Source organism: Cervus elaphus, chromosome X, assembly GCF_910594005.1.
Source record: "Cervus elaphus chromosome X, mCerEla1.1, whole genome shotgun sequence".
NCBI classification, from domain to species: domain Eukaryota; kingdom Metazoa; phylum Chordata; class Mammalia; order Artiodactyla; family Cervidae; genus Cervus; species Cervus elaphus.
In genome coordinates this window covers 61,597,729-61,622,695 of record NC_057848.1, presented here as the reverse complement: position 1 = coordinate 61,622,695, position 24,967 = coordinate 61,597,729, and the positions used below count along the sequence as shown (strand labels likewise).

General features: G+C 44.4%; 1 protein-coding gene and 1 non-coding gene across 5 annotated transcripts in view; one reads left to right on the top strand and one right to left on the bottom strand.

The window, feature by feature from the left end:
- Positions 1-24,967, top strand: part of FGF13 (fibroblast growth factor 13) — a 534,447-nt gene that overhangs the window by 401,502 nt on the left and 107,978 nt on the right. The window lies entirely within an intron of this gene.
- TRNAE-UUC lies at positions 11,664-11,736 on the bottom strand. Its single transcript has one exon. It is a non-coding gene; the product is annotated as a tRNA-Glu (tRNA).

Sequence of the window (24,967 nt, the reverse complement as noted above, 5' to 3'; positions counted from 1 at the left end):
ACCTGAATTCCAAAATCCTAGCTCTCACAAGAATGGATGAAAGTCAAAGTAACTCACTATCCTTTGTTCGGGCTTCCCTGGTGGCCCAGATGGTAAAGAATCTTCCTGCAATGCAGGAGACCTGGGTGTGATCCTTGGGTGAGGTAGATCCCCTGGAGGAGGAAATGGCAACCCACTCCACTATTTTTACCTGAAAAATCCCATGGACAGAGGAGCCTGGTGGGCTACAGTCCATAGGGTCATAAAGAGTCAGACACAACTGAGTGACTAACACACCCACTCCCCTGACGCTTATTTATTTATATTTATCCTTTGTTCAGACTCTCATTTCACAAGTATTTGTTGTATGTGCTGGGCCTGTAAGTAGAAATTTTACTGGAAGTAACATTGATGAAACTCTTCCATGTACACTTGGTTATCAAGTCAAAGGACGTGGAAAAGTCATAAACATGCAAGTGTTACCTGTAGACATGTGACCAAATGAGACTGCCACACATGAGTGTCTAGAGCTGGGCTATCCAAAAAGATAGGCACGTAGGCACATGTGGCTAGTTAAGTTTAAGTTATCTGTAATTAAATGAAGTTAAAAATTCAGTTCGTTAATCCCACTTGCCACGCTTAATTGCTCAATGGCCATATCTAACTTGTGGCTACCATATTGGACAGCAAAGATATAGAATATTTCCATCACTGCAGAAAGTTCCATTGGACAGCACTGATCTAAAGAGAAAAGAAGGAAGGAGAAGTGTTCACAGAATCTTGAGTACCACCAACAATGAAGAGTTTGAAGTACAAAATGAGCCATTAAGGAGACAGGAGAGGAGATGGAGAAGCTGGAAAGATAAAGTGGATAATGTGGGGTCAGGAAAACCAAGAGTGAGGGAATATCCAAGAACCAAGTGTGGTTCTTAATGTCAGGTGTTGGCAAACAGACCTTTTGAACTTAAGAGTTGAAAAATACCGTCTGGATTTGATAAATAGGAGGAAACTTGGTGCCACCTTGGTGAGCACTGACGCTGGGACAGCTTTATCACAAACATCGTGCTGGACAGTGGAACGATCCACCCCTGCTCTCAAGTCCCGTGAGGCAGATATCACACTATTCATTGTTTGAGAACCCGACTTACCACCAGCTTTAACAGTGTAGAGGGCAGCATGCCTCCTGACTAGCCTGCTGCCTCAGTGGCCCTTTCTAAGCTTTCAGCCTTGAACATCTCCAAAGCTGTTCCAGGAGTGGTGAAGTGCTCACAGCTCCAGGGGAGCAGTCCTATTTCATTCAAAAGTTATGACCGAGTTTGATGAAAGTAAAAAATCATGTCTGTGACCTTTGTCACAGGCATAAGTCATCGTTAATAAGAACTGAATGGCAGGTGAGGGAGGACCAGGCGGCATGGCAGAGAATATTAAACCTCAAGGGCCATAAAAAGCATGAGCAAGGGCCCTTCGAGGGGACTTAAGTGAACCCTCTGGGGTTCTTTCTGGCACACTTAACATGGTGATTCCGCTGAGATCAGAGCCAGAGAGGAACATAAATCTGCATGTTCAGGATTTTGACCCACAGTCTGATAGTGTGATGTATGTCCAGACATGTGTTCTTAGAGGCTGAAAGAAAGCTGAGCTTTCGTGTTGACCTGTCCTTGTTCCATCATCCCAGCCTTTTCTTTCCTTGTAGCTTTCTAGGCACCTTTTACGGTGGAGTGTAAGAGGGCTGGGGTTCACACAGTTTAGAAATGGGTTCTAATCCAGCCTTGCTTTTGACTTAGTGACCTCAGTGCTGAAGTCCCACTGGAGGCCTTGACAGTAATTGAACTGGAGACCGGGATGTGGTGGGGTGGCATGGTAGCCCTCAGTCTTCTCATCTGCAATGAGTTGTCTGTTAATTTCTTTTCTTCTGGCCACACTTCCCAAGATCCTCTCCCACTCACATTGGGGGCGGGAGGAGTGTTCTGGAATCTCGGTTCTCTAAGGGGGCTGCAACCTTGACACGCCAAGCTAATACCAGGATAGGCTTGAGGTGGCTGCCTGCTCCCTCTTTGCAAGAATCAACACTAGAATGGGATGGTTAATGTAAAGAAACCACTGTCAGACATTTGCAAAGGGTTTTCTAGTCCTTGCCTTTCTTTTTCGGCACAAGTGTGCACTCACATGCACACACACACAGCTGCTCAAACCACAGAGCAGTGCCTTGCTGCTTGTTCAGCCCAGGATGGACACAAGGAATTGCTGAAGGAGGGCAGATGTGTGAGGAGAACATTAAATGTGCATTGTTTATGATCTCTGACACAAGCATCTCTAAGATTAATAATGGTTGCTGAGGTAGGCAGAGTTTCAGGGACCAGACCATTCCTTTAATTATAACCATCATCTCCCCACTTCTCCCCACCCACCTTCACATGCCCCAACAAGGCACGCAGAGTACCTAGCCCAGTTCCTAGCACACAGCAAGGACTCATCAAAGGCCAGGTTTATTGATGAAGTAACTGTGCTGATCATTGTTATGAGTAGAGAAGAAGGGGAATACAGGATCCTAACCTTCAGAATTAGCCAGAACAATCGCCATTTATTGAAACCCTGTTAGATTTCAGCTGCTTTATTAGAATCATCTCCCCTTAGCCTCCTGATAACCTTGCAGAGCTCCAGTTTACAGAGGAAGAACTGAAGTTTAGAGAGGTGACATAATTGCTCCAAGTCACATCGCTCCTAACTGGTGGAGTCGGTCCAGGTCTCAGATTCTGGAGGTTGTACCCTTTCCTCTTATACACATCGCACTCAAGAAGTAGGACAAAGAAGACAATGAGGAGGCCAGGATCAGGCCCCAGAGTGAGGCCAGCAGGGCTGCAGAATACAGGGTTAAAGGTCATCCTGTTCCCCTGGTGACCTCGGCTTGGGATCAGTGAACTAGGCCATTGTAACCGCTCCACACGCTTTCTTTTCCTCAGCCCATATGCGAACGTCATTCTCCCTTTGTTCGCTAATCCAGAGAACCAGGTGATGAGAACAGCATACTTGAGGTGTCTGCGGGAGCCATGCCCTGCTTTGCTTACTATTAATAGCTCCCTCTCAGCCAGTTGCCATAAATGGCATTTTACAGGGAAGATGACCAGTTTGAAATAAGCCCTAAGGAGCTGTCAGGGCACCAATATTCACTTGGTGTTTGCAGGGTTCCCCATCTATTGCAAAAACTTAGATGTGTCGAGATCCTGAAGCAAAAGTGGGTTCATCGGTTTCATGATGTCATCCCCAGTCGTTGGTCTGGGTGTCTATGGTTAAGCAGATATTTGCATCTTTACCTATGAATCGAAAGCCAACGATGACTTTGACCAACCTGCCGCAAAAACTGAGTGCAGGCAGCATGCAGTAAACCTTTCTACCCTCTCATTACGAAAGGGCTGTGATTTGCTCTTGGCTGTGGGTTGGCCTTCAAGAGTTAATGTGCAGCCAGGAGACCTGCCTACTGCTCCTGCTGGCCTGCCAGCCCAGTTATATTAAAGTGAAGTAGGTGCAGACCATCCCAAGATGATTCAAAAGGAAAGGGGGGGGGCTCAATGTATTCACATGAGCTGCTTTCATTATTTTCCATTAGTATATAGCCAAATCATTGATTGTGGATCTATTATTTACTTAGCATAAATGAAATGACTGTTATAGAAGATAGAATGCATATATTGATTTTGGCTGCATCCTTTAACAAGGATAAATGATTTTCCATCAGAGAGTTTTTGTAATCAAAACTTGCTGCAAGAGCTGCAAGATCACAATGCTTCAGGGCCAGCTGCAGTTTAAAGAGGGAGCATGTGATATGCCAAGGTATTTACATTTCCTGTGTGAGAAGAGGGTAAGGCCTGTTCATCTCAACCTTTCCCTGGTGATAACTGAGAAGGGAGGGTCTGAGAACCAAGAAATCAGAGCCGAAGTGTTACATGGTAGCGGCCTTCGGAGCTGCATTTGGGGGGACAGCACAAGAGCAGTATAGCCCATTGGAGTCTAACTGACCTGGTTCGAATCTCACCCGACTACTTTTTAGATGTGTGGTGCTGGGCAAGTCCTTTAACCTGGCTTTTTATGATGTCAGAAATGGGTGGGGCAACGGGACCAACTTCACGACTTTGCCAAAGACACTGAATGAGCTCTTCTGGGTAAAGTACCTCACCCAGAACCTGGCGGAGGGCGGGTCCTCAAATCTGCTTTATCCGCTCCCCACCCCCTTTCTATCTTCTCAGGCTTCCACATCTCCTTGCCCATTTGTCCCTGCAGTGCTCAGTACCTGTCTTCCTCAGCAGTCTGAGCATTTCAAGGTCAGGGATCACCCGTCTGGCCCTTTGCAGTGGCCTCCGGCCTCCATTCCTTTGACAACTCACTTTTGACTCACACTCATTTCTAGGCACAGAAGAGTTCCCTGAGAGCAGCTGGCTCCGCTTCATGCTTGCCTGACATTTTCATGATGACCGAAAACAATCACAAGACAGTTATTTTTAGATTTTCTCAGACACTCAGTGAGGTGCTACACTGGATTGAAATTCACCTCTACGTGTATATTCAGCACCTACTAAGTTATAAGAGTTGGGAAGCAGCTTGGGAGAATATCCAGTGACACACAGGGTAAGTGAGGCACAAAGGCTGGGGAAGGGGGTGAGGAGTGGGGTTGTGTTGGCAGGGAGAGCCCTGAGGTAGCGGTGATCAGCATACAGAAAGTGGAACATGACCTGCCAGTCAAACCATGATGTCACACTTGTTCCTAAGGGAGCACATGGTTAGGTGCCAAGCCAGTAAGTGCCACGCTCGGTATACACACAAGGTTATTTCTCCCGTCTCTGTCCTACCCTCATTCAGCCCCGGCTCCCATCTCACAGCTTCTCACATACAGCTCTCTTATAGGATGCTCATCATACCACATTACTGTGATTGAGGGGAAGGGAAAGGTTATGGTGTCCAAGGAAGGCTTCATGGATGACAGGGGCTTCGTTCAGCCTAGAAGTAGACAAAGGATTGGCATTAGACAAAGGGAAGGAGGACATTCCAGATGGAGTCTACAGTGGGAACATAAGTCGGGAGCCAGAAATCTGCATGGTACATTGCCTCGAGGTGGTGGGGAGGAGGGATGTGGGGAGAGGCGGGAATGGGCAGGACTATCAAATCACCCCAGGATGACTGGAATGGGAAATGTGCAACACACACTGAATGATGTGATGGTCTAATTGTCCCCCAGGCAGCCTGGCATTCATGGACACTGTGCTCCACTAAAGTGCTGAGATGGGAGGTGGGCGGGCGGGGTGTGGAAATTAGCCAAGAGGAAGAAATCCTATAAGCTTTGCTAGGGCTCCCCACCCCAGTTAGGAACATATGGCTCTGGCAAGGGTCCTTGCTTGATTTGGACCCATTCCTTATCCTACCCTGGCTGTCAATTGTGAGGGAAAAAGGAAAAAGGCAGCTGTCCTGCCTGAAGGAGCAATCATTAGCTAATGCTGCCATCTCCAGGAATCTGCTTGCCAATGACCGGCACCCAGTAGCCTGCATCAGACTTTCTGCCATACAGGCTCCTCCCCAAACCCTACTCCAGCCTCCACAGGCTGGCTTGGCTTCTCCAGCCTGAAATTTGACTGGGCAGCAGGAAGGAGGGATGAGCTGCCCAGAGCTCCCAGAATCTCTGACTGCCAGCTGCCTTCTGTTTTCTCTCTGGTCTGACAGGGGTGCGTAGCAAAGTTTGTCATCTGAAGGATGACATTTGTATTCGTTTGCCAGGGCTGCCATAACAAAGCACCACCGAATGCGTGACTTGAACCATAAAAATGTATTTTCTCACAGTTCTCGAGTCTAAGATCAAGGGGTCAGCAGGGATGGTTTCTTCAAAGACCTCTGCCCTTGACTTGCAGATAGCCACCTTCTAAATGTCCACATGTGGACTTGCCTCTGTGTGTACATTGCCTTTGTGTGTCCAAATCTCCACTTCTTCTGTGGACACCTTTCTGTTTGGACTGTCGCTGTTGTTTGGTCGCTAAGTCATGTCCGACTCTTTGTCACCCATGGACTGTAGCCCACCAGGCTCCTCTGGCCATGGGACTTCTCAGGCAAGAATACTGGAGTGGGTCGCCGTTCCCTTCTCCAGGGTAATCTTCCTGACCCACGGATCGAACCCACGGCTCCTGCAGCTTCAGCATTGGTAGGTAGATTCTTTACCACTGAGCCACCTGGGAAGCCCCTACTGCTTTCCTTTAATGCAGTTATCTCTGTAAAGGCTGTATCTCCAAATAGTCGCATTTTGAGGTGCTGAGGCAATTAGGACTTCAACATATGAATCTGGGGTATAAGTTCAACCCCCCATATATTCCTCATACAGTGAAGACTTTGGGTAAGCTCTTTCCCTCTCTTGACCTCTATGATAAATGAGTTAGACCTACCAGCTTAGAAATCTTCTGCACAAATAACTGATTCTCTGAAGTATGCATAAGTTTTTCAGAAAAGAAATGCAAATTTGTGATGATTCGCTAACAAATAGATTTTCACAGTCCAGACTGATTTCTTATTCTGAGAGCAAACTAATGTAGCAATTTCATTATAGAGTTTGAACTTGATATATATCTTCATTAATTTGTTTATTAAATAACTACATTTGAGTGCCTTATATATATCAGGTGCTATGCTAAAGGCAAGAGAAAAAACCTGAATCTATTAGACTGTATTTTCTAATTAGCTCTGTTATAATTTTAGATAAATATTCCATAAGAAATTGTTGGACACTGAGGTATAAAAATCAGAACTAATATTGGGTTACCCATATTTCTGCCTTTAACAATGAGTTTGTACATGTAGTCTTAAGGTATTAATTTTCCATACATAGTTCTCTAGTTTATGTATTCTTTCATTAACTCGTGTGTTGCACAGATATTCAGTTCAGTTCAGTCACTGTTGTGTCAAACTCTTTGAGACTCCATGGACAGCACGCCAGGCTTTCCTGTCCATCATCAACTCCTGGAGCTTGCTCAGACTCATGTCCATCAAGTTGGTGATGCCATCCAACCATCTCATCCTCTGTCGGCCCCTTCGCCTCCTGCCTTCAATCTTTCCCAACATCAGGGTCCTTTCCAAGGAGTTAGTTCTTCGCATCAAGTGGCCAAAGTGTTAGAGATTCAGCTTCACCATCAGTCCTTCCAATGAATATTCAGGACTGATTTCCTTGAGGATTGACTGGTTGGATCTCCTTGCAGTCCAAGGGACTCTCAAGAGTTCTCCAACACCACAGTTCAAAAGCATCAGTTCTTCAGTGCTCAGCTTTCTCTATGGTCCAACTCTCACATCTATACATGACTAGTGGAAAAACCATAGCTTCAACTAGACAGACCTTTGTTGGCAAAGTAATATCTCTGCTTTTTAATCTGCTGTGTAGGTTGTTCATAGGTTTTCTTCCAAGGAGCAAGTGCCTTTTAATTTCATGGCTGCAGTCACCATCTGCAGTGATTTTGGAGCCCGAGAAAAGAAAGTCTGTCACTGTTTCCATTTTTCCCCCATCTGTTTGCCATGAAGTGATGGGACCTGATGCCATGATCTTTGTTTTTTGAATGCTGAGTTTTAAGCCAGCTTTTTCACTCTCCTCTTTCACTTTCATCAAGAGGCTCTTTAGTTCTTCACTTTCTGCTATATTAGGTTGGACAAAAAGTTCATTCAAGTTTTTCATAACATCTTACTGAAAACCCAGAATAAACCTTTTGGCCAACCCAATATTTTAAATATTCACAGTCAGTGTGCCAGGCACTGTGTTTGATGCTGAGGATACTGTGGTAAATGAAACCAGCAAGGTTACTGCCCCATGGAGCTGACAGTCTCAGGTGGATCTGAGGCTATTTTATTTATTTCATGATGAGTATGTAGTAGAAGATGTGTCAGGAGTTGCCCAGACTACTCCCAAGCTCGGTGATTCACTAGAAGGACTCCCAGGGTTTAGCATACAGTCTTGCTTCTATTTGTGATTTATTACAGTGAAAAGATAAACAACAAAGCCAGCTTGAGGATAAGGTACATGGGAAGAAATCTGGAGGAAACCAGGCGCAAGTCTCCAAGGGTTCTTTCCAAGAGGACATATTTGTTTCCCCAGCAAGAAGCATGACAACACATGGGAAAGGTTGTCTATCCAGGACTCTCATTAGGGACCCAGGACCCAGGGTTTCTACTGAGGGCTAGTCACATAGGCACCATCTATCTGCCTGATATATGCCAAAATTCCAGATACCCAGAAGGAAAACGGATAGGTATTCGGCATGAACCACCTTGTTTGTTCAAAATTGTTTAAATGCACCAAGTCACCTTTATCATTTCATATCATTTTAGGGAACTGTTTGCCAGCCTAATTCCAGACACCAGGCAAGGAGCCAACTGTGCAAGCAGGCCTTTTTGAGGACAGTAGTGTCAGGGCAGTTAAGTTGGTGAAGTAATGTGTGTGTGGTGGGAACTAAGGAGTTAATTTTCTGGAAATGAGCATTCTAACTGATTGAAGGCAGAGGAGAGGGAGTCAGATTAATCTAGTGGACAGTCTTATATCCATTCATTCATTCAAAACAATATTTATTGACTGCTTACCATGTGCCAGCTATTATATAAAGCAGAGTACACACAGGGAACCAAACCAATGTTCCTGTCCTCAGAGAGCCTCCGTTTTGGTGCCTCTTATCCACATATGCTGAATTATACCACACCCATTTTACTGGAAATTCTCTCTCTAATTTTAAATAGACCATGAACATGTAGATCTATTTGGCATGCTCTTTCATTAGAAGAAACACAAGAAGGTTACTTCTATCCAAAATTTGAGCTAGTCCTGTGTGTAAGTAACACGTACATAGTAAATGCTGATAAAATGGATTTTTAAGCGGGAGCCAGTTGTTACTACTATGATCAAAGACTTTGGCATTATTTCAGTTGTGAGTCTTGGAATCTGAATCCATTTATGTGTTGGCTGCATAATTTTGTTGGTGGTGATGGTAATGGTGGTGATAACAAGAGGGAGAAGTAATCTGTTAGCTATTGAGAGAGCAGCAAGACACAACCAGTCCAGAAAACACTCATCAGCTTTAGTCAAACAAAAGAGCACAGTTAGAAGTCTAGTGTTTGATCAATTTTGATTAAGTTCACAAGAATCCTGCTACTTGATAGGCTGAAGTATTCGTATTCATTGTCTGTCCAGCCAGCCAGTCAGCCATCTCAATCCTGTCACCCTATTGTACACTGAGAGTGGCTCTCAGCTCACCTTTCAGACATTTTATGAAAGAAAAATTTGCTTTCATCGAGTTAAGTCTTAGACTCAAACACTGCTCAGATTTGGCCACACAACTAGAAAGATCAGGATGGTTATAGGCTTCATTGTCTCATCTCACTGGTTCCAGGAGTCTTATAGTTTGGCATTGTTGATTCTTAGTTGAATTGGGCTCTCTTGAAACTCTATCATACTGGCAGGGCAGATGTTTGGTAATTCAGACACATTCTGATCTTTGCACTCTAAAAATTCAAAGCGTAGCTCATAGCCATCAAAAGGGAAACCACTTCTGCACCTGTGACTTCATGTCTATCAGTAAAGTTAATTCCTGTGTATTTGCTCTGTTCATATCTGACAATTAAAACTTGAGCCCCTAACAGGGCCTTCTTTTTTGTTGTTGGTTGTGGTGGCCACAACCAGAGAAAGGGACTCAGAGAAAGGGAAAAAATAATACCCAGATAAGTAAAGCTTTACCTAGCATTTAACTTTTGGAAAAGACAAAAACTGGAGATAGGCTAACATACAAGTTGAATTCCTTAGTGCCTGGAACAGGGCTTAGAATGCAGAATGCTCTCAAACATTTGATGAATGTCTGAGACAATGGAGGATTCAACATATTAAAGCAAAGTAGTGCTTAGGGAATGTGGGAAAATGAAGCTAACCTGTAATGTGGTCAGCTATCTGGTACGTATTTCAAATTTTAAAATTCTTTTCATGTTTGAACTATAAAAAATCATCATTGCTAAAAATGAGTAATGGAAGGTGCTGATTCAAACACAGATACCCCTGATATTCTTCTGACAATGAGAAATAGCCTCTGAGGATAAATGTCTAGAAAATAGATTGTTCACAAAACTATATTTTAAATTAAATCCATGGCCTGTGCTTCGGTCCAAACAGTACAAAGGATTTGTGTACTTCAAGGTGGTAAAAAATAGACTCAGGAACATGGGTTCACGAGACAGACAGCATTACGTGTAATTTATACGAGGTCAGGGCTAGTGAGATTTTGTTTATCACTGTTTGTACACCCGGTCATCTACAAACCTCTTGATCACACACCTCTACCTGAGTGTATATATTTATTTGTGTACAATTGTGTGTATGTAAATCTTTACTAATAGATTTAAATTATATTCTAAAATAAACATAAGCATACAAATAAAAAAGTATGAAAGAAATAAATGTAATTGGAGTTCCAATCTGTCCTTCCCACATCTGCTTGCTTTGCCCATCCCTGAGACTTGTGTATCTGACTTCAGAGAATACCTTTCTAGAGTGTGGTCCATCATAGGAGGTGCTCGAGTCTTTTCTTTATTTAATTATATATTTATTTGGCTGTACCAGCTCTTAGTTGTGGCATGCGGAATCTGGTTCCCTGACCAATTCCCTGATCGAACCCGGGCCTCCTGCAATGGGAGCTCAAGAGACTTAGCCACGGGACCACCAGGGAAGTACTTCCATTCTTTTCAGTCATATTTGTTGAATTATTAAATGTGTTCAAATGTAAATTCTTCTACTGCCTGTGTGAACCTGAGCAGGTTCTACTTTCCATATACTGGGCTTTTGTCATCTATAAAATAGAATAAGTTCATAATGGCTGCATTTTGAGATAATCATAAAGAGTAAATGTAAATAATAGTTGCTATGTTGATGATGATGACGATAACGATTAACAGTGGCAAACGCTGTTAACTGCTCCCTTCTCAGATGAAGGTAATTAGGCTCCACCCTTATGACACCATTACTTTTGACCATGGATACCCTTCACATATTCCACTTGATAGGGTCTGTTCCTACTGGAAAATTCTGTTGCTGCTTATGGATGTAATTTCCTGCTAATGGATTTACAAAAAAGTGAAAAGGGAAGAGGTGGTTACTCTCTTTAAGCTCATCTCAAAAGGTGATGCCTTTCAACAATATAAGTTACTGAAACAGAATAAAAGATGCTAGCAGAAAGATACTATTTCCTCTCCTTCACTCCCTCTTCTTCCTCTATTATAAATGTTAGCATTTCTCAAGATTTCGTCCTCAGCCTCCTCATCTCCTTCTATGCATCCTTCCCAGGGCATCACATCTTATCTAATCTACCCGCCCCCCCAAGACTGCAGTTACTGTCTCTTTGCTCTTCACTCCAGAATCCCTGACTCCATATCAGGTCCCTCTTCCATATCCCAAACCTAGTAATTCTAGATCATCTCCACCTCCCCTCATATTCAAGACTGAATGTGCACAAATATGAAATGATTAGTTGGCAAAGAATCGGAAAATATTTGACTTGTAGTGCCAGTCGTCACTCACTTTTTGAATGATGTTGGGTGAGTTTACTTTCCTCACCTGTAAAAATAGAATATTGGGAAAATGCACTCTGAGGTTCCCTGTCTTTTCTTTTTTCCGTGCCTCATTGCTGATGGGACCTTAGTTCCCTGACCAGGGATTGAACCTGGGTCCTGAGCAGTGAAAGTGCAGAGTCCTAATCACTGGACCACCAGGGAATTCCCCCCACGGTTCCCTTCTTGATGAACAACACCACCCCAACAATCCAGTTGCCCAAGTCAAAAACCCTAGAGTACTCTTTGACACCTGCCTCTTCCTTACCTTCCATCTCCAGTCCATAATCATGTTTTATGAATTCTATATCCACAGTAGCTTTGAAGTCTGCTTTTTCTCTGTTCACCGTGTCATTGCCTCTTTAGGCTCTTGACATTGCTTGGGATAGCTGACATCTCAGATGTCATCCTCCTTCTCTAGTCTTGTACTTGCAGCCACCACACAGTCTTCACACTGCAGCCACTGAGCTCTTTCTAAAATGCCAACTGGGTCGGGTCCCTCACTGAAAATGCATATTTCCCCCCAGGCACATAGGATGGTGGCAAGCCTTTCCATGGTCCACGAGGTGCCACACGATCTAGCCTACTAGCAACTTTCACGACTTCATGTCTCATCCCACCCCTGCAGATCTGTGTGCCAAGCATTCCAAACTGGATGCGTCTCTCAACTGGTCTGATTGTCTCAAGCCTGTCTGTCTTTGTATTTGTTCCCTCTGCCAGGAATTCTTAGCCCCTCCCAACTCACTTGACTAATGACCACTGGCCTTCAAAACTCTGCCACCACCACCTGCTCTGAGAAGGGGCTTCCCTGACCACCCCCAACCCCACGGCTGGGTTTGGTAGATGCCCCACTCACTCTGTGCTTTCATAATGCCTTGTTGTTATGCTGACTGCCTTGTAAGGTAATTAATTATATGTGTGTTAGTTGCTCTCTCCTGGGAGCTAAGCATATCTAAGCATTTTAGCATAGAGACTTTGTGTGATTCTTCTGGGTTCTGCCCCTTTCTAGAACAGTTCCTGTTTTCACCTGATTGCATTTTTTTTTTATTTTTTGTCATTCATTGATATGAATCAGCCATAGATTTACACGTATTCCCCATCCCGATCCCCCCTCCCACCTCCCTCTCCACCCGATTCCTCTGGGTCTTCCCAGTGCACCAGGCCCGAGCACTTGTCTCATGCATCCCACCTGGGCTGGTGATCTGTTTCACCATAAATAGTATACATGCTGTTCTTTTGAAATATCCCACCCTCACATTCTCCCACAGAGTTCAAAAGTCTGTTCTGTATTTCTGTGTCTCTTTTTCTGTTTTGCATATAGGGTTATCGTTACCATCTTTCTAAATTCCATATATATGTGTTAGTATGCTGTAATGTTCTTTATCTTTCTGGCTTACTTCACTCTGTATAAGGGGCTCCAGTTTCATCCATCTCATTAGGACTTGTTCAAATGAATTCTTTTTAACGGCTGAGTAATATTCCATGGTGTATATGTACCACAGCTTCCTTATCCATTCATCTGCTGATGGGCATCTAGGTTGCTTCCATGTCCTGGCTATTATAAACAGTGCTGCGATGAACATTGGGGTGCACGTGTCTCTTTCAGATCTGGTTTCCTCAGTGTGTATGCCCAAAAGTGGGATTGCTGGGTCATATGGCAGTTCTATTTCCAGTTTTTTAAGAAATCTCCACACTGTTTTCCATAGCGGCTGTACTAGTTTGCATTCCCACCAACAGTGTAAGAGGGTTCCCTTTTCTCCACACCCTCTCCAGCATTTATTGCTTGTAGACTTTTGGATAGCAGCCATCCTGACTGGCGTGTAATGGTACCTCATTGTGGTTTTGATTTGCATTTCTCTGATGATGAGTGATGTTGAGCATCTTTTCATGTGTTTGTTAGCCATCTGTATGTCTTCTTTGGAGAAATGTCTGTTTAGTTCTTTGGCCCATTTTTTGATTGGGTCATTTATTTTTCTGGAATTGAGCTGCAGGAGTTGCTTGTATATTTTTGAGATTAATCCTTTGTCTGTTTCTTCATTTGCTATTATTTTCTCCCAATCTGAGGGCTGTCTTTTCACCTTACTTATAGTTTCCTTTGTTGTGCAAAAGCTTTTAAGTTTCATTAGGTCCCATTTGTTTCAGATTAATATCCCCTTTTCTGGATGCCTCCCCTGATTCCAACCTCCCAAACTCCGACCAGTGTCTTCGACGTCCCTGCTCTGTAACCCTGAACTTCTCTCCTCTTTAAATGTTTACTTCTCTGTCTCGTCCACTATATGCAGAATCCCTTGAGATTTTATTCAACATGGTGTTTCCCACCCCAGCCTCCTGTTACAGTCAAGCACAGAGCCAGGTACAGATTACTCATTCATTAAACGTTTGCTGATTTCACTTTGCATTTGGACATTGTGATTTTGCCTCATTTCTATTTCATTTAAATGACATTCCTGTTTGTATACCGCTCCTGGTGGCATATTTTCCAAGCATTATATAGTTTTACAGATTTGGACACTTTTGTCCTCTAGGTGGGGTTGTTTGGAAAAGAAATGCAAAGTTATGTATACTTTAGAAGAAGGAGGTACTGTATTAGTCAGCTAGGGCTGACATAGCCAAATACTAGAAACAGTGTGACTTAAACACTGGACATTTCTTTTCTCAAAGTTCTGGGGCGAGAAGTCCAGGATCAAGGTGCTGTAAGGGTTAGTTTGTGGTTAAAGCCTCTTTCCCAGCTTGTAGGTGGCTAACTTCTCATGGTGCCCTTACATAGTCCTGGGGGTGGGGGAGTGGGAAAGAGAGAGAGAGAGAGATTTTCTGAGTGCTCTAGTATCTCTTCCTCTTCTTATAAGGACTCCAGTCCCTTCAGTTTAGGATCCTACCATTATGATGTCATTTAGCCTAATTAACCCCCTAAGGGAGCTTCCTTGGTGGCTCAGGGATAAAGAATCTGCCTGCAATGCAGGAGCTGCAGGAGACACGGGTTCGATTCCTGGTTCAAGAAGATTCCCCTGGAGAAGGGAATGGCTACGCACTCCAGTATTCTTGGTTCGAGAATCCTCATGGACAGAGGTGCCCTGGTGGGCTACAGTCCATAGGATCGCAAAGAGTCAGACACGACTGAAGCGACTTAGCACGCACGCATGTACCCCTCTAAAGGCCCTATAGACAAACTGGGGGCTAGGGGTTCAACCCCTGAATTCTGGGGGGCGGGAGACACACAATTCAGTGCATAAGAGAACCACATCCCAAGGTTATCAACATTTTGTGCCATTCCATTAAACGCTATATTTATATTGTCTTAGAACAAAAGCAGCAGGGTTGGTTGTAACCCCAACTTATGATGAGACTTCCTGAGTCTCTGTTCCCTCGTGTGTCAAAGGAGGGGACTTCTGCTGCGGAAGCAGTGTGGGGGCAGGTGAGCCCACAGGAAACCCTCAGGCTGGAGAAATGATACTTGAGTTCTTTCCCTTTTCCGGGGCTTCATTATCTCAGAAGTCTAGAGTCACCGTGGCTGGCCCACAAGTGCTCTCCTTCTAGGTCAAGTGGACTGCCTTCTTCAAGGGCTTCAGTTTTCTGGGTGTCAGGTTTTCAAAACTTCCTTCAGGGAGCCCTCGCCTGGAAACCAGAAATTCCAGAAATAGTAGAGGCAGTGCCATCCAGGGCGGTTTTCTGATCTCTAGACTCTGGGGTCATCTGATACACAGGTGGAGAACACAACACCCACCTAGGATCAGGACCTTGGAGCCACTCCACGGGCTCCCTGAATGATTCTGCCCTGGCTAAAGAGGCTGATGCCCGAGGAGACCTTAGCTTGGCATGTCCTCCGTGGTTTTCACTAAATACTAGTATTAAGGAACATTAGTAGTTATTGTGGGAAATAAAGGATTCTGGGGACAAATTAGTATGTTTAACCCAGTTTCTCACAGATAATAGGTTTCTTTATTGTAGGCTTTATGAGAACCTTCAGCCATCCAAATGTATGATACAAATCCGCAAGAGCAGGGCGTGGTGAACAGCCTTTCCCAAACTAACTGATCACGGGGCCTTTTCAGTCAGAAAATCTTGGTCAGATTAGTGTTTCCAAGGACTCACTCTTAGGAATGCCTACTCTGGGACAGTCATGCAAAAAGTCATGTGGGAGGTGCACCTTGACCCAGTTCCTCCAGGCCTAACCATGCTGTCTGTCTTTCTGCTTGGGCTCCCAGCAATGCCAAGTCCTCTTGTTCTCCCATCCTGACTTGGCCTTTGCCTGTTCACCTGCCTCTTTCTTGGCTGACTTAGAAATCCCATAGGATTCTGCTGCCAGCCTCCTTTCCGGGCTCTCTGCTTTCCAGTAAGAATTGGCAGGTACACAGACCAGGCCCTCTGGACCAAGAGAGTCTGGCTTGTTCTCAATCCTCCCCATGCAGTTTAGACTCTGTCTTGGTCAGGAGGGATACAGACTGCTGAAATCATCAGATACCTTGCAGATAGAGGCTTTCCTGAGACCCAAGGCAGGTATTTAATACTGTGGGACTCGCATAATAGGCATCTTACAAAAGACTCGTTTGCCTGGGCCAACTGAACAGGGAAGGGGAAATACAGTCAGTTTTTTTTTTTTACATTTTTAAAAATTTTAATAAAGCCAAAATGGATCAGAATTTTGCTTAGTTTTCATGTTACGTAATGCTAAGAAAAACACAAAAATATAATCTCTAAATTAAAGTCTCTTTAGATTTATTTATTTCTAATTGAAGGATATAGCAACTGCTTTTTATCAGGGCTTCCAAGGTGGTGCTAGTGGTAAAGAATCCGCCTGCAATATAGGAGATACAGGAGATGCGGGTTCAATCCTTGGATGGAAGATCCCCTGGAGAGGGAATGGCCACCCACTCCAGTACTCTTGCCTGAAGAATTCCATGGACAGAGGAGCGTGGCAGACTACATTACAGTCCATGGGGTCTCAAGAGTCGGACACAACTGAACTACTGAACACACACACACATATTATGTGCCAGCCACTGTAGTGAGTGCTTTATATACATCACCTAGTTGAGTTCTCACAACCACCCTAACAGATAGCTACAATTATTCCATCCATCTTCCAGAGGAGGAAATTGGAAGTCAGAGAGGTGAGGAAATAGGCCCAAGGAAGCTCAGAGACAGGACTCAAGCCTCCGTCTGTGTGGCTCTGGAGCCCATGCTTTTCACCACTTTGCTCTGTTGCTTCTCTAGTCACTGGTGTGCCTGACACTCAGGCCAAACAGAAACATTGGAGTTTGGAGCAGAGAAAGGTTTATTGCCAGTCTGAACAAGGAGAAAGGAGGGGCTCATGCTCACAAAGCCCAATCTCCCTTATGGTTTTGCTGGGGAAGAGTGTTAATAGGCAAAATTTGGAGGAAGTGGTAGGAAGCATGGCAGGGTGTGTGGCCTTCCTCTGATTGGTTAGTAGTGAGGTAAGAGGGTGGTGTTTTCAGACCCTCAATCATCAACCTTCGGATTCCAACCTGTCTGGGGTCCACATGTGTGTGCTCAGCCTGAAGTTACCAACCTCCATCTGGGTGGGGACGCTGGTTCCATAGAAGAACTCAAAGATAGATATCAGATTGTTGTGCACACCCCCAGAAGGAGCCAGGACCCTGCTCCATGCCTGCGCTGTTTCCTGTCCCTGCATTCCCTCACTCCCTTAATTATAAGTGTTTGAATCTGCCCTGTGGAGCTCAGGGAAGGACTGGAAGGCTGAACCGTTTTCCCTACAAATAAGAGAGGCTTTTGTACCCGGGAGGACCCCCACAGGGTCCTGCTCAATTTCAATCCCCTCTCCCACTTTTTTTATTCTGCTCCATCTTGAGGGGAAAAGGAGTAAGACAAGAAAGAGAATAACGTTTTGGGTAGAGAGGTTAATCTCGGCAGAAGAGTTGGTTTTGGGGGGACTCAGTTTTACTTCCTTGTTAATCTCCAGATGGGATAGAGCCCATTGGCCTGGTGTCATCCAAATCAAAGAGCAGCTTAGGTGACTATTTGAAGTCATCAGTGCCTGCCCCTTCCCCAACCCAAGAATCAGTTGTTGTGTAGTGAAGAGAACTAGGGTTTTTTGTGGGGAATAGTGATGGTGGGGTCTTCAGAAGGAACCTATGACTCCCTTTTCCATCTTCATTATCTCTCACTGTGTCACTTACCTCTTTTTCATTCCTCTCCCACCCCCCAGGCCGCAGCCCATGTTACCTGTGTGAGAGCACTTTTAAACCTTTCTACTATAAAACCTAATTGCCCTTGTGGTGAAGTCCAAATTCCTAAAACTGACTTTCTAAATGATCACCTGCCTGCTTCTTCAGTTTATGCCTCTGAAATCCCCTGTTCTTTGCTGCCCATCCTTAGCCTGTGGTCATGCTAAATGACTTCACCTTCAGGAGTGTCCCATGTGGGTTTGGCTTGCTCTGTCTACTTTTTTGGCCTAGAATACCTATTTCTTTTACCTACTCCATCTGCCTTGCGAACACCTATTCAACTTTCAATGCACAGGTCAACTGTCTCCTTCTCTATGAAGCCTTTTAGGTTTTTACTCACCGTCTTTGAGTCTTAACCTGGCCTGGTTCACTTTTGAAGATGGTTTTCCAAGGTACCTCTCAGCTCTGGACAAGCTCCTCCCCGGCAGGGACCCGGGCTTCTTTATTCCAGTGTCTCAAGCAGCCAGAACAGGCTTAGCACATAATAAGCACTCAGGAAATGTTTGCTGAATGAAAGGTAGTTTCCCTAAAATAAGAAATTGACATTCATTTAAAATCCAGCCAAGATAATTTTCAGAATAAGAGAACTAAACAGACTATAATTTATTCCTATGGTATTCAGATATGAATCTTAAAAAGTCAAAAATTTTCATTTCTACTTCCATAAAATCTTAAGAGGAAAATAAAAATCATTGAAGCAGGATTAGCACGCAACTGAAATATGCTAGCTCTCCACCAGAGGGTGCTATGAACACAAAGAGAAGCCGTTTTTCATTAGTTTGTTCTCCCTCAGAGACAAACTGCAGAAATCAAATAACTTTTCTGTTCTCCCTGCATTGCGTACAATTTGAGGAGAAATGAATAACTCTCCCACGATGCTTGAAAATCACGTGTGTCTGGAACAAGTCTTCCTTCTAATAAGATGTGCATGTGTGCCTGCCTGCTGGTGCACGTGCACACGCGCACACACCCCCCTCCCCCCAGAACCTTTAAAAGATCAAGCATCAAGTTTACAAATGTATGAATTGTTGTATATCTTGAGCTTGTTCAGTGACACATTCAGGTGTTATTTACTACAACATCAAAAGCAGAATCAAGCAGAAGATAGCATGTGCTATGTTGCTTTTAACCCTGACATAGAATATTCTAGAAGACCAGTCCAAGTATCAGAGATGGGGTATCATCCAGCTCTTGTTACTAAGAGCACAAAGACAAAGCAGTGCCAGCTTGTGTGCACTGGTTCAGTTTTGATTCTTACAAGACTGTAACAGGGGAATACACACACCACGATCAATATTTGGGAAGCTGTAGTTTGTATAACCGGCGACTTAGGCCAATCAAACCTTGTTTTCAACATCATCGCTCCAGTTTCTGCCTTCAGCATATCCCTGTTGGCTTTGGATGCTGAATGATATTTTTAAACTGTATTCATGTTTGGCATCCTTTTAGATTCCCCAAGTTCCATATATATGTGTGTGTTTTCCATCTGTGTCTCCTGAACACGCCAAAGGTACACTGTACAAAGGTACACTGTAAAGACTCAGTGTTCATGGATTGCTTGCTTATTGATCAGTTTCTGTAAAAATGTTGCCAAAAATGTTTGCCTGACACAAAATGTTGTGTCAGGAAGGATAGCGATGAGATTACAGGGGATACGAGTAAATGGGCCAGAAGGGACTGAGGGGAAGAGAAAAAGACTCGTTTCATCGACCTCTCAGTGTGCTGGGCACCGCCCTACCCACTTTCTGTGAATTTCTCATCTAATTCTTACAGAAGCCCAAGGAAGAAATCATTACCACTCTGATCCCATCACTTAGCTTTTTGCAGAGTTTTGACTCTTACATTAAAATACTCAATTAAGCAGCATTCCTGGGAGTGGCCAAGTTTTCATGTGTGCCTTTTGTACCTTTGGATTTGAGCCGTGGGCAGAATAAATGGTGAGCTGTTACTGAAGCTGACTCCTGTGTTCCCAGGGGTAGGGGCGATGTGGATCTCCTTGGCTGCTCCTCTGCCCCTGCTACAGTCAGAGAAATTGACAGGGAGATGCAGCCCTCAGCAGTGGACAGAAGTGAAGCTGTTCCTATCTTTTGACTGGAGTCGGGGGCGGGGGGTGTTGCCTGTTGGGCATTTCCTTTCCTCCCTGGGATTCTTGAGTATCATCAGAAATGAGAGACATGGGCAGTGCTGATGGATGTCGAGCAATTGGATTCACTGGAGAATGCTTTATAGAGGAGGAGGGATTCACCATCATGATAACTCTGCCTCAGGAGAAACCATAAAGGGTATCCAGTTTAACCACCAAGCAAGCTTTTGAAACCCTTGATAGGATTCCAGCCACTTGCCTGCTGTGTGATCTTGGGCAAGGAACTTCACCTCTCTTAGCCTGCATTTTCTCATCTACAAAAACAAAGAGTAGAACAAAGAAAACCTTACGGGGTTGTCATGAGAATTCAGTGAGATAACATGCACTCCTGAAACATACTAGGTACTCAGTACTTTTCATTTTTATTTTTTAGAGCAGTTTAGATTCACAGCAAAATTGAGGGGAAGGTACACTGATGTCCCCTATACCCCTGTCCCCTCCCACACACAGTCTCCCCCATTATCCACATCCCCTACCATGGTGGTGCATCTGTTGCCATTGATGAACTGAGAGTGACATCGTAATCACCCAAAGTCCATAGCATACCCTAGGGTTCACTCTTGGTCTTGTGCATGCAGTGTGTCTGGACAAATGTATAATGACATGCATCCATTGTGGTACCATACAGAGTATTTTCACTGCCCTAAATATCCTCTGTGCTCTGCCTATTCATCCCTTCCTCTTCATGATCCCTTGCAATGACTTTACTGTTCCCATATTTTGCCTTTCTCAGTATGTCATCTGGTTGGAATCACACAGTATGTGCTCTTTGCTCACTGGCAGCTTTCACTCAGTCGTATGCATTGGAGGTTCTTCCATGTCCCTTCGTGGCTGGATAGGTCATTTCTGTCCATTTGTTGCTACGTGCTAAATCGCTTCAGTCATGTCCAACTCTGTGTGATCCCCATGGACTATGGCCTGCCAGGCTCCTCTTTCCATGAGATTCTCCAGGCAAGAATACTGGAGAGGGTTGCCATGCCCTCCTCCAGGGGATCTTCCCAATCCTGGGATCGAACCCAGGATCTCTTACATATCCTGCATTGGGAGGCAGGTTCTTTACCACTAGCGCCACCTGGGAAGCCCCTTTCATTGTCTGGATGTACCACAGTTTGTTTATCTGTTCACCTACTGAAGGACATCCTGGTTGCTTCCAAGTTTTGGGCGATGAGGAATAAAGCTAGTATAAACATTTGCATGCAGGTTTTGGTATAGGCATAAAATTTCAAGTCACTGGTACTTTTCAATGGAAAATGTGCCTGTCCTTACTCCTATAATTTCCTTTCTCCCATAACTTTTTCCCAACGTGAGGGATCCATGCAGCCTAGATGCCCAATTTGCAGCAAAACTGTCTTATTAATTAGCCAGGAAGCTGCAGTGGTACAGCAAGTGAACAATGTACTACAAATCTGTTTACATCGACTTCTGCAGACATTTTAAAACAATTAAACTGTCAAGGGGGCCTGGAGACAGTCTTGCATTTTAATGGGAAATGATTAAATATCAGGCATTATTGCTTTGGATGTGGATGTGTCTGGGCTCTAAGAGGAGGGCAGAGTATTGATCAGGGCCTCCAGGAAGGCAGGATGCTTACTCGGGCTACTGGGCCACAGGCTGATGAAAACTTGAAGATCTGAATTTCTAGGGCTGGGATGAAGGGCCACTCACTGGAGCTGACTAGATTTGTCAGCTTCTGTCTAGTGGGACTGTCCCTGTAGGACAGACAGTAGGTTGTGACTTTGGCGGGGTACTGTTGGTCAATGGGCAGAAAGAGAGTTGCTGAAGAGGGTGAGGGACACAGCACTGCGGGCTGACCTCAGTATCAATCCCACCTGGATGAAATCCTTGTAAGGGGAGTGAAGGCACCCTGGCCACCCCTGTGTAAGCTGACAAATGCAAAACTGTGTCCTACAGCTGGCGAACGTTTGTCCCAGTGATGACAGCTGCACAGGCTCAGGCTCCTAGTGTGTTCACCATTTAGGATACCCTATTTTCTATTGATTTCATTTGTTCACAGGCACTTGTCAGCTCACATGGGACCCTTGCCCTCAGGCCCACTTACCGGCCAATAAATGTAAACAGCTGAACACAATCAAGTTGAATAGTCCAATGATAGATGTTTGTGTTGGGTACACTGAAGGGACCAAGGTCAGCTGAGAAGTGTGGAGAGGCTGGAAGAAAAACCTTTCTAGGAGATATCCATTTGGAAGGTTAACAGGCAGACAGAGGGCACCCCAGGCTGGGAGATCTTGAACAGACCTGCTGAGGTATGAAAGAGCCTGGTACTAGTTCTGAGAACTCAATTAGTCTGACATGTGGGGTTGGGAGTGGTACCAAGAGACTGGCTCAGCCCAAACCTATCCCCCTTACTACTTTTGAAAGGGTGGGAGGACCTGAGCACTAAGGTTCAGAAACTGTAATCAACTAAGAAGTGATGAAAACATTGAAGTCCATCCCACCTAAGGCAAAATAGACTAGCATCCCTTGCTATTACTTACTTTTCTGTTGCTTGAAAACCTTCCATTGGTCCCAGTACCCAAGAGTATGCCAATGAAAGAACAAGGCTCTTTCTTTCAAAGTGAAAACACCTTTGTGAGATTTGTCATTTATTCACAAATTCGTGTGAATCCGTTTAATTGGATTGCTTTCCTCCATAATGCCTGACCAAGACCAGCCACATTGAGGACTAGGAGGTGGGGGAGACCTGGAATGCAAGAGAAGGAAGGGCCTGGGGTACGGAGGGGGCTGCCAGGCCTCGTACGGGGCTGGCTCCTCCTGCAGTGGACTTCTAGCAGCTGGATGGCAGCACGAAGGCTCGGAGTAGCTGACAACTAGTTTGGGAGAAAGGAGCGCAGAAATAAATTTCACCTGCCTTGCAGTTTGGCTCCAAGTCAGCCCTCACGTTGTTTATTTCTGTACCGTCTAGACAGTCGAAGATTGAGTTGCTCTTATCCCAGTGCACTGACCGGTGCAGCCCCTGTCCGGCCAGAGGAAACTAGAGCGCAGCTACAGGGAAGATCCGAGTCTCTTGATGAGACCCAATAAGACCACTCAGATGGAGATGACTTAATTTCCTCCCTTGAGAAATGCCTTTTTAATAAGAGTTCTTCCATTGGCCAAGAGAGACTGCCTCTGTATTAGGGTTTTCTATTTTTGTTTGAAGGAAGCTGGCATCTGTCCTGTGTAAGGAGTTCACTGAAGCCTCAATTCTTCCATTAGCCATTTGGGGTTGCAAACAGGGATCCAGGCCGGTGCAGCTGTGTGTCCAGTGCCAGAACACGAGCTGAGCTTCCTGGTCCCAGGGCCGTGGGGAAGACCCCATGGCCACACTCTGAAGCTGACCATCTGCCCTCTAAGCAGGACTGACGAATGGCTGGCAAGGTTCAGGATTGGCTACCTAATTTGCAGGGCCTGGTGCAAAATGAAAATGTTAAAAAAATTCTGCTCTTTGTTCCAAAATTATTGAAAATTTTTAAAAAACAAGCAAAAAATCCAAAAGAACGGTGACAACAAAGCTTATGAAACCAGGACACTCTCCCCTGCTGAGGAAAAGCTCCTTGGTTTCTGTGGGTTCTAAGGGCTCCTGGTGTTCAGGCCCCCTGGCTGTGGGCAGTGGATGGGGGCGGGGAGAAGATGCTTGATTTGAAGGCAGAACAAATTTTCTCCATCCTCTGCCTACTGCTGAAATCCTGTCCTTACAAAGCTAAACCAATTTCGCTGGAGGCTGGATCCCTTTGGGAGGGGCTCCCGTCTGCAGCTGTTGTCTGTTACACTCTTCGTGTTGGATGGAAAAGTGGAGGGAGAGAGCACAAGGCAATTTTGAGTATGCAGAGACGCTTAAGGGAAAAAAAATTATGTAAGTTTATGGAATGCTTTGGGGTATACAAAATCTTCCTTTCCATATAGCACTGAGGATGGGTGATGGGTTCAATAAATATAGCTCCTGGTGGGTGTCAGTAATTCTTCAATATTCATTGATAGTGACGATATTCAGACCTTGAGACAGATTTCCTTTCTTTCTGACTCAAGGGAAATTTTCCCAGAGCTACACAGAAGGAGAATCCAATCTGTTCAATAGGAAAGACTCATTTGCTCCCGGAATAACTTAATTTCCATTTCCACTTGAATTTTTAACCAAAATAGTGGATCTTCCATAAGGCAGAAATAAAAAGAATGACAATTTGGTTTGGGGTTTCACTTTTCCTTAAAATTTTGATTCCTATATTAACACTGTTGAGTGCTTCAGTAACGTGTGTGGCATAATGTTAAAATAGACTGTGTTTCTTGCCTTTTGTTATAATTAGCTAAAAACCTCGTCATTGGCTGCTAGTAGAGTCTCTGAATTTTTTAACAAGGGACTTTGATATGAAAATGCATTTTTTGGCAAAAAACTCAAAATTCAGGTAAAATGTCAACATTTGACAGGAATTGTGACAGGGGATTGAACAATTGTAATTCTTATCCATGTTTATTTTGCTTGTAGCCTTTTTGATTCATCAGTAAATCAATTTCAAAACAAAAGACACATTTTCCACATCCCAAAAGGTATCAGGGAGCCTTTCAGACAACAAGATTTCTGACTGTGGGGGAAACGTCTACCAAAGAAAGCAGCTTGCTCCAAAAACTCATCTAATGTGCTGAGGGATCCTGTTACAGACCATTTTTCGTAATTCTAGAAGGCAAAATAAAATTTTATGCTTGGAAATAATAAGTTTAAGCAAATAGTATGGGCAAAGCTTATATCTGAGCCCAAGCAATGGTCTGATTATTGCCAGAACAATACTGCTGCATGATGAATCATTAATGATCTGTGAGAGTCATAATGGTCTGTCACTAATGCCCATTAATGATCTCTCTATACCGCGAGTATGGGCTTGATGTTTCTGGCCAGTACCTTGGAGAATACTTTAGATGTGCCCTAAACTTTCTCTGATCTCCTCTCTCTCTGTCTGCTCCAAATGTAGACAGCAATTGTCTGGGGTAGGACCAGCTTATAAAGAAGCATGGCTTTGTTAAGGAAGTCGTATTCAGGTAAGATTTATTTAAGCAATGT